The sequence below is a fragment of the Homarus americanus genome, unplaced genomic scaffold (genome assembly GCF_018991925.1).
Source record: "Homarus americanus isolate GMGI-L3 unplaced genomic scaffold, GMGI_Hamer_2.0 scaffold37032, whole genome shotgun sequence".
NCBI lineage: Eukaryota > Metazoa > Arthropoda > Malacostraca > Decapoda > Nephropidae > Homarus > Homarus americanus.
The window spans coordinates 6,134,691-6,146,579 of NW_024731852.1; the positions used below are offsets into that span (position 1 = coordinate 6,134,691).

At 39.9% G+C, this 11,889-nt stretch overlaps 1 protein-coding gene across 1 annotated transcript in view; it reads left to right on the forward strand.

Moving 5' to 3' along the window:
- The first annotated feature begins 5,759 nt into the window (after positions 1-5,759).
- Positions 5,760-11,889, forward strand: part of LOC121867976 — a 32,089-nt gene continuing 25,959 nt past the window's right edge. Inside the window, exon 1 of the mRNA XM_042368151.1 lies at positions 5,760-6,141. The gene's annotated coding sequence lies outside the window, so the exon portion shown is untranslated. The remainder of the gene's footprint in view (positions 6,142-11,889) is intronic.

Sequence of the window (11,889 nt, forward strand, 5' to 3'; positions counted from 1 at the left end):
TATGTGAAGGAAGTCATCGAGTTGGGGGAGAAAATCAAGCTCATCCTTGACAAAGACACAGTCAAGCATCGGTATGAAGTGTCTAATAACCTTCTGTCGAAAATTATGGAGCCGTATGTCCAGATGTATCACGACAACCTCAATGCTAGTCGTCAACGTAGTATTACGGACTTCTTCGCCCGCAACCCACCACAACCACAGTCACCCCAAGTCAGTGATAATGAGGATATGGACTTTGAGGGGTTTGTCAGGGAGGCCCTGCAAACCTCTGTGAGTAGTGATAATGATTCACCGGAGGGCCACTAATCTGCCCTCTGCCTCGGAACCAGCCGCCATCCACGTGTGCCGACCCATCTCTTCTACTAACGTAAGTGTTAAACACCTTTAGATTTGTACAGTAGTGTAGTTTTTATGTATGTGTCAATACCATCATAAAATTATGATGTTATTTTTACCACAAGGTACGTATTGTGTTGGAAAAAGTGAAATTTGGAAGTCGGCCCAGTCTCTATTTCAATTACTGTAATCCCATATGTTCTGTTATTTCGTTTAAGTGTTTCTCGTTTTACTCGGACCTCCACAGGTGACTGCATAAATGCAGCACTATATATATATATATATATATATATATATATATATATATATATATATATATATATATATATATATATATATATATATATAATATATATATATATATATATATATATATATATATATATATATATATATATATATATATATATATATATATATATATATATATATATATATATATATATATATATATATATATATGCTGATAACCACAAGGAAGAAGAAAACACGAAGTTCTTAAGCGCTGTAATTCACATCTTCAGGTGAGTACAGACTGGAGAGAACTCATCAAACTATGTATTAAGGATTGCAATCTGAATTCAATGGGGAATATTATGCTCAAAATTTGGTATGGCAATGGGTAATCCACTCTCACCTGTATTAAGCAACCTATATATGGAATTCTTGAAAAAGAAACTATTAAGTAATATTTTACCACCTCAGCAGTCTGGTTTAGATATGTTGATGATGTATTATGTCTCTGGCCGTATGAGGAGACCCAAAAGCTTCCTACCACAACTTAATAACTTAGCCCTCGATCAAATTCACTGTGAATTAGAGCAAGACTGTAAATTGCCATTCCTAGACTGTCTGATACACAGAATAGGTAACACTTTAAGTTCAGTATTTATAGAAAACCAACTAATGTGTGTTCATACATTCATTATTATTCTGCCCACCATAATAAAGTCAAACAGTCAGTATTTTCAACAATGTTTTTACGTGCCTAGAGAATTTGCAGTCCAGAATTCATCGAGGAATACAAATATATATATAATATTGGCTCAAACCTAAATACCCTAGATCTTTCATAGACAAATGCTTAAACATTACTAAGAAAACTTTTATAGAACTGACCCCAAGCCCACCCATGACCATATAAGAATATCTTAATATAACCATTTCACATTTCTCACACATTCCTGCACAGCTAAAAACCTGAACGTCAATGTGGCATTTAAAAACTCATGCACTGTTAAACAAATGTTAATCAAGAACTCCCCAACAACACAATTGGTTGCATTTATAAAGTTCCTTGCAAGGAATGTAATATGTTTTACTTAGGCCAGACAGGTAAAGATCTTGCAACTAGAATTAAACAACACAAATACAGAGTAGGACAGGCCAAAATCCAATGCTCTGTTCATTTAGAGGGATAACAAGCATTGCATTGACTGGGATAATGCCTCCTCAATATTACCATGTAATTCAATTGATAGTAGGAACATCATAGAATCTAGTCTTATTAAACATACCGAAGCATTCAACATGAATTTGAGTAACGGCATGTACAAGCTGGACAATTTTGTAATTAAGAAGATTTGTGATCAGGTGAGAAGGCCGGTCACTTGACCATCTGACCTGACCACCAACCGTTGTTTAAAGATTAGTAGGGTCATTACCTAATACCTGACCATTGTGGACCTGATCTCACCCTCCCTGTATATATACACCTTGATTTGTATTTCTCTCTAGTCTGTACTCACCCCTGAAGATGAATTACACGAAAGCGCTTGGAACTCGTGTTTTCTTCTTTCCTTGTGGTTATCAGCATATACCTAGATCACGCGCACCTACAGTGATTTACTGTATATATATATATATATATATATATATATATATATATATATATATATATATATATATATACACACACACTTTGAAAAATCTGCACCCTTGTATACGTACTCATATAGGATGGGGGGAAGGACCATCACAGCAGGAATGTCTCCTGTCTCCTGCTCCTCTCCACACAATCTGCTAATCTCCTGTAACTTCCTGTCCTCACTTTCTCCCGTCCTCCTGTCTCCCTCACCTCCACTCTCTCCAGCCCTCCTCCTCCCTGCCCTCCTCCCTCCTCCTTACCATTCCATCTCTCTCTCTCTCTCTCTCTCTCTCTCTCTCTCCTTCCCTAGTCCCTTTCCCTCCCTCCCCCCCTCCATCTCTAATGTTTTCTCCTCTCACATCCCCCTCCAGTCATTCTCTCTTCAGTCTCCATTCTTCTCCTTCCATTCCTCCTCTCCCCGCTTCTTTCCCAATCCTCCTCTCTCCTCCCGCCCTGCTGTCTCATACCAAAAACATTTAATGTACATCATTATTTTATCACCATTTTAAATTGTCATATATGATAAAAACATCTATAGTATTGTGTTTTTGGTAGAAGGATAAATTGTCAGGAAAGGAATGTCCGATAATTGACCAATTTTCATTTAATCAACGACGTTTAATGTTTTGTATCATATGCCGTAGAGTTATGGCAAGTGTGATGGGAGATATCTTCAGTGTTTATGTGTAATAACTGGGAAGGGAAAACTTGTGAGAGGATAGACAGATGGAGTAACGGGAACCAGTTTACCCTGCAGTCCCCTCTCATCTCACCACTATGTTACAAGCAATAATTCAGTACTAGGTATCATCATACACAAATGAAAAGAAACTAGCATTCGAGACAAAAAATAGTCAACAGGGATTGAACAATATTTAACTCGTGAGAATTCCTTGTGACGAGCTTCAAAGTTAACTGTGTAAAGTCAGTGAGTGCAACACTAAAACTTAAAAGACAACGAAACCAGAATACACTTAATGTGACCTAACCTATCAGAAGTCATACAGAACCTTTGGGGGCAGACAGTCTCGGCTTTGATTACGTTATGGTGGCTACAACTTTCATACTGATTTAGTCATTTTTTCATCGAAATATATTATATCCAGTGTCGTGTTTTTGCAGAGTTTTAACGCCGTATCTTTGTATTCTAGGTTGGGCATATTCCTTTGACAGCGTCGGGTCCAATATTTTTAGAAGGGGAGGGGGAAGCGTTGTTCAGATGGACGATTACGATACGAAATTAAAGGGAGGGAGAGATGGGGCAGGGGGAAAGTGAGAGGAAACTAAGGGTGGAGAGTGAAGAACTGGACTGACTCATCACTGACCTGGCCCAGTCAGGTTTACCTGTTACACACGTTAACCTCCGTGGCCCTCCCACCTTTAACACTTGCCCACCTCCACCCCCACCACAGCCCACCTCATCCCACTTACAGCCCCACCATAGCACACTTCCACCCCCCAACAAAGCCCGCCTCCACCCTACTACAACCCACCTCTTAGCACTTGCCCACCTCCAGCTCTATCACAACCCACCTCCACCACAGCCCACCCCCATGACAGCCCACCTCCAGCTCCACCGCAACCCACCTATCCCCAAAACTGCGCCCACCCTAGAGGACCGAGATGTAGAGAAGGTTTCTTATAATTTATCAAGCTCTATTTGGAACTCAAAGGGTGATGTAACCTTCTCCAATTTAACAAAGGATTATCGTGTTTTCAAATGTTCCAGTCTTAGCAGCAACTGGGACTGCTGAATATACACTAAAGGTTACACGTGCAGGATCGTGAGAGTGTCGGAGATAGGATATTATTGTACTATTCAGTGTTCGTTTACAGCCGCTAACGTCGTGACTCCCGCCAAGCAGTACAAATAATTCCTACCTGTACTGTCTGGTGCTGGCGACCCTCCAGCCACTCACTAAGCTAATCTCTGTGTTCTTCAAAGCCTAGTAGTGCTAAGTGTACAAGTTATCGAGGCCCTACAACTGTCCTCGTGTTGCTGCTACCTTTTCTTTATATGTAAGCACAAAATGAAATCACAAACGCGTAGTAATGCGAAAGTATTTTACGTCTATATGCACACACTGAAAAAATATACGTATATGATCAGAGGAAACATGAGTATGAACTCCTGAGTATTGACAGCACTGCCAGACTCTGCAATGTACCGTAGCTTTGTCCTCCACCTTTGACAGACCTTATAAAAATTAATTTTCTCCCTTTACTGAGTCAATCTTCTATACTTTGACCCGAGTGTTATATACACCGTTATACCGTTCTTATGCAACTTAATATAACCGCGTTAGCTCACAGGAATTTATATTTATTGCACTCAAACTTCATGATTTTTTTATGTTTGTTAAAACAATATTAACAGTACAGTATTAACACGCGGGAGATCAATTTTTTTTGGATAATGAACGAAGGAAAATTCTCTTTCGTAACACACACACACACACACACACACACATATATATATATATATATATATATATATATATATATATATATATATATATATATATATGTGTGTGTGCAAGTAAATCACTGTAGGTGCGCGTGATCCAGGTATATGCTGATAATCACAAGGAAAAACACTTCGTGTTTTCCTTTTCCTTGTGGTTATCAGATATATATATATATATATAATGTGTGTGTGTGTGTGTGTGTGTCGCTACTCGTGTTTGCAGTCGTCCGACCTTGGAGTCTAAAATCCGGATTTTATTTTTTTACTCGCTGTGTTAATACGCCGCAGTTGTTGTTCGTGCTGCCAGGAAGCCTTGGGTCGTGGGCGTTTTTTTTTTTTCATTTCACAAAAATGTTTGTTTTGTTAAAGTACAGACCTTAAAAATATACTTTTTACCGTCCGAATATATTTTGTAATATGCCAATGATATGTCAACACTTTGGCACTGTAAGATCATGGGGGTGTAGTATGATGGTAGTGTGGTGATAAGGCACTGTGATGTGAAAGTTTAATGGTGTGGCGGTGTATTAGTGGATTAATTTTACCTTTTTTTCTCAAACTGAAATTGTGCATTCATTCATAAAATTTCGGTCCAGAAATCTCAAAAACAGACATTTGGGCGGAAGATTGAAAGGTTGCGGCGTCTCTTACCTCCAGAATTCTCTACTGGTGGTGGCGTGGCGTGTGGTGATGTTGTAAGGTGGTGATGTGATAGTGTAGCAGTATGGTGGTATGGCAGTGTAATGGTGTGACATTATGGTAGTGCGACATTGTGGTGGTGTGGCAGTGTAGTGGTATGACATTGTGGTGGTGTGGCAGTGTGGTGGTCTGACATTGTGGTGGTGTGGCAGTGTAATGGTGTGGCATTGTGGTGGTGTGGCAGTGTGGTGGTATAGCAGTATGGTGGTGTGGTAGTGTGGTGATATGACGGTGTGGTGGTGTGACTGTGGCGATGTGACATTGTTGCAGTGTAGTGGTTTGACAATGTGGTGGTGTGGTGGTGAGACAATGTGGTGATGTGACAGTGGCGGTGTGGCAGTGTAGTGGTGTGACAATGTGGTGGTGTGGCATGGGGCAGTGTGGGGGAGAACCTTGCTGGGTGGAGGTGTATAGACTAGTGAGAGACAGTGTGGTGGTGGCTGTGGTTGAGTGAGGACGGACCAGCAGTACAGTGTGTTCCCTCATAGCGGGCTGACTGTACAGGCAACAACTGGCGCCTGCGTATAACAGTATCTGATCGCTGTTATATGTAATTTTCAACCACAAATCTCATTGTCACTCCTTACAGATCCTGTAATATTATCAAATGGAACCAAAATCCTATAGTTTTTCACATAAGAAACCTGGATAAGTGTCCTGTACAAATTAAAGACGACTTTGAGGATACGTTTTTTGAAGGATGTAATGGGACTTTCGCAGAGGTTTATTCCCGTCTCCTGCCAGCACCTCCCCGTACTCTACCCATCCCCTGGTGAGCAGAAATTATGATCAGTATCTTAACCACGACGCAGATAATCTTGTTTTTCCCTCACACTGAAGACGGGAGAACAAGGCCAGTCACGAAAGAGCGTTGGCGCAATGTCGACGTCAGTTATGTCACTCACTGTCCTTCGATCTCCTGAAGATTCGCTCCAATCCTAACACCACCTGTGAGGGAGAGGTGTTAAGTTAGGTTACCGTACGGGTAGTTAATCTTGAGGTGATCCCTATCTTTGGTTCATTAAGGTGAGTCAACATTAATGCTTTCACACACTACTACTCACGGGGGGGGGGGGTGGAATTTATCAAACCACCTGAAGATTAGACACCACAACTTATTTCACCTGAAGATTAGACACCACAGTTTATTTCACCTGAAGATTAGATACCACAGCTTTTTTCACCTGAAGATTAGACACCACAGCCTATTCCACCTGAAGATTAGACACCACAACTTATTTCACCTGAAGATTAAACATCACAGCTTATTCCACCTTAAGATTAGACACCACAGCCTATTCCACCTGAAGATTAGACACCACAACTTTTTTCACCTGCAGATTAGATACCACAGCTTTTTTCACCTGAAGATTAGACACCACAGCTTTTTTCACCTGAAGATTAGATAACCCACAATGTAGAGTTAAGGTGTTTATGCATCAGACGAAATAAGGCTGGTGTCTAATCGTTAGGTGATCCAGTTCATCTTAAGTAGTTTTGAGTATCTGAACCTAAGACGTTTTCGGCCTCTCAAGTGGTGCATATTGCGTGTTTCAGCCCACTAGTTAATACAGGTACGCGTATACCATATGTGTGTGTGTGTGTGCGTGCGTGCGTTAGGTTTGTTTGTATTCTATGTGGTGTTTTATATGTATACTAATATATCTACAGTGTGCTTCATGTGTGTGTAGTTGTATTTGCTTTATACTATCATCTTCGTCAAACTTCGTGTGTGTGTATTTAAGTTTTTGCTCAAACTTGTCCGCGTATTTTGCCAATGACATGTGATCGAATCCCGTTATTCGATGTTGAAGACGATTCACTAGACGATTCACTAGACGATTAGCCCCAAACTTATTTCACCTGGAGGGCTAGGTCTGATACAGCTAGATTAATGTAGGTTAAGTTAAGTTAAACTAGATTAGTGTAGGTTATATTAGGTAAGGTGCACGGTATATGTATATTATTTGTATACCGTTTTGTCTATGTCCAGTACATTGTATACCTGTGCTGCCAATGTACTGTATATGCTGAATCAATGTAAACTTGTATGGCGATTGTACTGTAGCCTATTCATCTATCGGTCACCTCTCTATCTATGCTATCATCTATCTATCTATATATCTATCTATCCATCTATCTATCTACTACCTCGGTGCAGGTACTAGTCTTATCCCTCCCCTGTCACTACACGTCCTTGCACCACACTCCTTATTATCACCCTCACCTTCTCACGTTCCTGTTCCTCTTAACCCACCCCGTAAAAAAAAAGGAATGTGAGAAGATTGTAATAAATGATAGAGAGAGAAACATCCAAAAGATGTATCGTTCTAGGAGATGTATAAAGCTTCAAGGCAATCCACTGCGCCATCTCTGCTGGGTAAGGTTGCTCACGAACGGCCCGGAGGAACGGCGCTTGGTGTGTATTGAGTATTATTATTATTATTCTGTGTTACGGGGGAAAAGGATCATGTGAAGATTAGTACCCCCAGTTTATATTGTCTGATGATTAAAACACCTTATTGCTACCTGGTAGAGGGGAGGGATAGGTTAGGTTTGCGTCAGGGTGATTAATCGTTAGGTGAAAAGTTGTGGGGGTCAAATGATCCCCGATAAAATAATTTGCGAATCTTAAAATCCGGGAATTACGCTTCCAGTGTATGTGCGACGTTAGTCCGACCAATCACTGTGCATCTTGGTGAAGAGCGACCAATCATTGCAGGTCTTGGTGTATAGAGAGCCAGTTAGCTCACGTCATGCTTGCTTATGTTTGGAATTTGATAACCGGCCAAGAACCCGGAACTACAGTATGATAGACTATTGTGAACCTCGCTTGGGGTCACACCATCTTTAAAACTCATGTAAATCAATCGTTATTTTCTCTCCATTAAGGTGATGAAAAACTACTCACCAACCTTTATTTTCTTTTTTCTTGTATTAATGTATATGTAATTTTCCGTTTTTTTATTAAAGTAAATTGGAAACTTTACAGAACAGTAACATTCTTCCTTACTTTCACTTCAAAGAAATGGTCCATGAAGCCTCATTCCCGTGTTCTGTTATAATGTTGTGTGTAATAGTACAATGTAAGGATCACCTGAAGATTAAACACCGTAAAGCTACCTGGGGGTTAGGTTAGGTTTGATTTGGTTAGTGTCAGGGTAGTAAGGTTAGGTGATCCCAAATTACGTCAATGTAATTTACATTTTCCCGTGTATGAGTGTAATTTATGATAACCTACGCAACCTTGATACAGATAGAATATATCAGTAATAGATTTGTTACGTGGAGCACTTACTGTAGTTTGATAATGAAGAGGAACGCCGGGGAAATCACAAACATATTGAGTGTTGAGTTGTTTAATTCAAGGAGATAATGTGGTACACTGTAGATAGATAGTAAGTAGTAGGCAGCAATCAAACAGGGAGGTACTACCGCCTGGAAAGATATTGGAAGCATAATGCATTGTCTAATGGTAGACCCTGCTGCCATATGGCACCACAAAAATTATGACCAAGTCCCAGGTTGCTGATCTGACTTTTCTCCTCATTTACACACAATTGCAGGGTCTCAATTGTTTCTCTTACTATGACAACACAACAAACATATATCGTTTCTCAATATTGATCTTTTTTTTCATTTTTGTATTTTATGGTTTATTATTAATATTATTATTATTAGTAGTAGTAGTAGTAGTAGTAGTAGTGTTATTATTATTATTGTTATTATTTATTTTCCAATTTTGTACATTTTAGTAAAAACTTTATTTACTATGAACTTATTATTATTATTATTATTATTACATTTTCGCCCTCCAGGGCCCGAAGTGGGTCAGTGACCTCTGCTCGGGTGGGCTAATCCCTGTAAAAAAATACTTAGATATAAGTAGATAGATAAATACATACATATAGATCGATGTATATATTATTAATAGACAAATGCAGAAATAGACGGATATTCAAATACTGTACTGTACACGGACAGGTCCTGATACATGTATAAACGGATATCAAATCAGGTGGATGAAAGAGACAAAAAAAATAGCCAGCTACAGACATTTCAGTATATGAAAAAAGTATTGAGTTAATCGTGACATGGTCAGGATGGCCGAGTGGTCTAAGGCGCCAGACTCAAGGTAACTTCCCTTCAGATAGAAGGGACATGGGCATTCTGGTCCTCTCTGAGGGCGTGGGTTCGAATCCTCTGACAAATGCTTATGTTCAAATGATCGTTGAACTAGCAAATGCATTTTAACAATGCAAACCGTAAGGCACTGCGCGTGGGATGTAATAACTCTAATTACAATTCTTTTGTGTAACACTTTCTTGGACGCTGTTGATAATAAAATATTTAAGTGTGGTGATAGATCAATCCAAGAAGGCAGCGCAACAAGTGGAAGCAGCAGTGCAAAAAGTCAACGGAACTTTAGGAATATAAAGTCGTACCTTCAAATACAGAGATATGAAAGTGATCCTTCAACTCTGTAAGTCTCTCGTGCGTCCCCATCTGGATTATTGTAATCAGCCGTGAGAACCTCACCTCCAGAAAGACTTAACATCACGAGAAGAGGCAACACAGAGCGACTAAGATGATTCCTGAACTACAGTATATTATATCGATTATCCAAGTAGACTGAGGGAGGACCTAAGGACTGACACTTCCAAACAAGACGCAGTAGGGCAGATCTCATAAAGATGTTAAGAATCTTGAAAGGGATGAAAAACGTGAACCCGGCAGAGGCTGATCTAGGAATATCAAAAGGGTGGTACAAGAAATTTTGGGTGGGCAAATATGGCGAGCACAGCGAGCCCACCCAGCTGTAAGCCCCCAGATTTATTTTATTTATTTTTTATCTGACCAATATCATGGGCTTTTTGAGGCCATTCTGAAGCCATGTGCACTTGATATTAGGAGATATTCTGAGGTCAATGGTAATTACTTTTCACCATACAAAAATGCCTGAGTACAATACTGCCTAAAAGAAAAAGTATTAGAAGAAAAGGAGGTGGACGGTCCGGTGCCCCCCCTCCCTGGATCCTCCCTTGCCCTGGCCATTTTTTCGTGATATCATGCTCCATCAACACGAGGGGACAACTTTAAGTTCAACAAGGTGCCATGTGGGATGAATATAAGGAATAACTTATTCTCACAAATAGTAGTAGACCTATGGAACAGTCTACCAGCTGAATAATAATATTTATATAATAAAATCTTACAAATTTACAATTGGTTTGGTGTGTATATATACAATGCAGAAATGTGTATAGACAAGGCAGGTATGCGGTGTACATAGATCGTGGAGGTATAAAGTTTTCAATATATACCTGGAGTGTAGGTATACATCAATAGTAACAGTATTTGCAGTAGGCTAGGGACCTTTACTTAAGGCTTAAGCAAATATCGCATGCAGTTTAACATTATAATAATATAAATAATTATAACTGTCTATATTAAAGTTAATTATCGTTATTAAGAAGTAATTAAAACACCTTTAAGTCTGAGGTAGATGAAGTAATAACAGTATCAATAATAGAAAACGGGAAGAAGAGTATTTGCTGTTCACCGAACCGGGCGGAGTTGCCAACTGCCAAGAACATAAATATTAATCATTTGTTGGTATACATGTGGTCGACTACACAGAATCTCGTTCACTAAGTGGTCAGGTGTGGCGTCACAAATTATCAGTTAATCTTCGCGGAGGGAGGACTGAGGAGGTGGAGGAAGAGGACTGAGATGGAAGAAGAGGAGTGAGGAGGTGGAGGAAGAGGTGAAGTGGAGGAAGAGGGGGAGAGGGTAGAAGATCAGTGGTAGTGGTATAGTATAGTGGTGTTGAAGGTTGTGGTTATGGTGGTGGTGGTAGAGGTTGTGGTGGTTGTGGCAGAGGTTGTGGTGGTTGTGGTAGAGGAGGAGGCGGTAGTGTCTGTTGCGTACACACACACACACACACACACACATATAAGTACACCAGTTGTGTTGCAGGTGACAATGTTTGATGATAACTGATATAAAGTAAAGGAATATGATTGATGTAAATGAAGGATATCGTCGCTGTAACTGTAGTTGTAGTTGCTGTGGGTTATTATTATTATTATTATTTTGTAGTAGTCGTAGAAGTAGTCGTAGTAGCTATAGATGATGTAGTAGGATTAATAGTAGTAATAGCAGTAACTATAGTTGTTGTAGTAGTAATAGCAGCTACTTGGTTACCCTCACTGATACGTTCACAAATATTCCATATAGACATTCTTTCTCGGGAAGTTTACCATATCCTGTTGATCCACTCTCACTCTCTTTCTCTCCCACTCTCACTCTCTTTTCCTCCCACTCTCTCTCTCTGTCTAACCAGTTCCACTGGGAACCTGTTTTAGAGTTTGCTGCCAACTTAGTCATTTGAAATCTGAAGTTATTCACCGTGGAAGCTCTTGCGTCTTGTTTCTAAGCTTTAACTCAACATGCGCCTTCCGGCTCGTCCAGTCTCGGCACAAGTCGTCACCGGTAAATTAGGTACTCCTGAATTGCC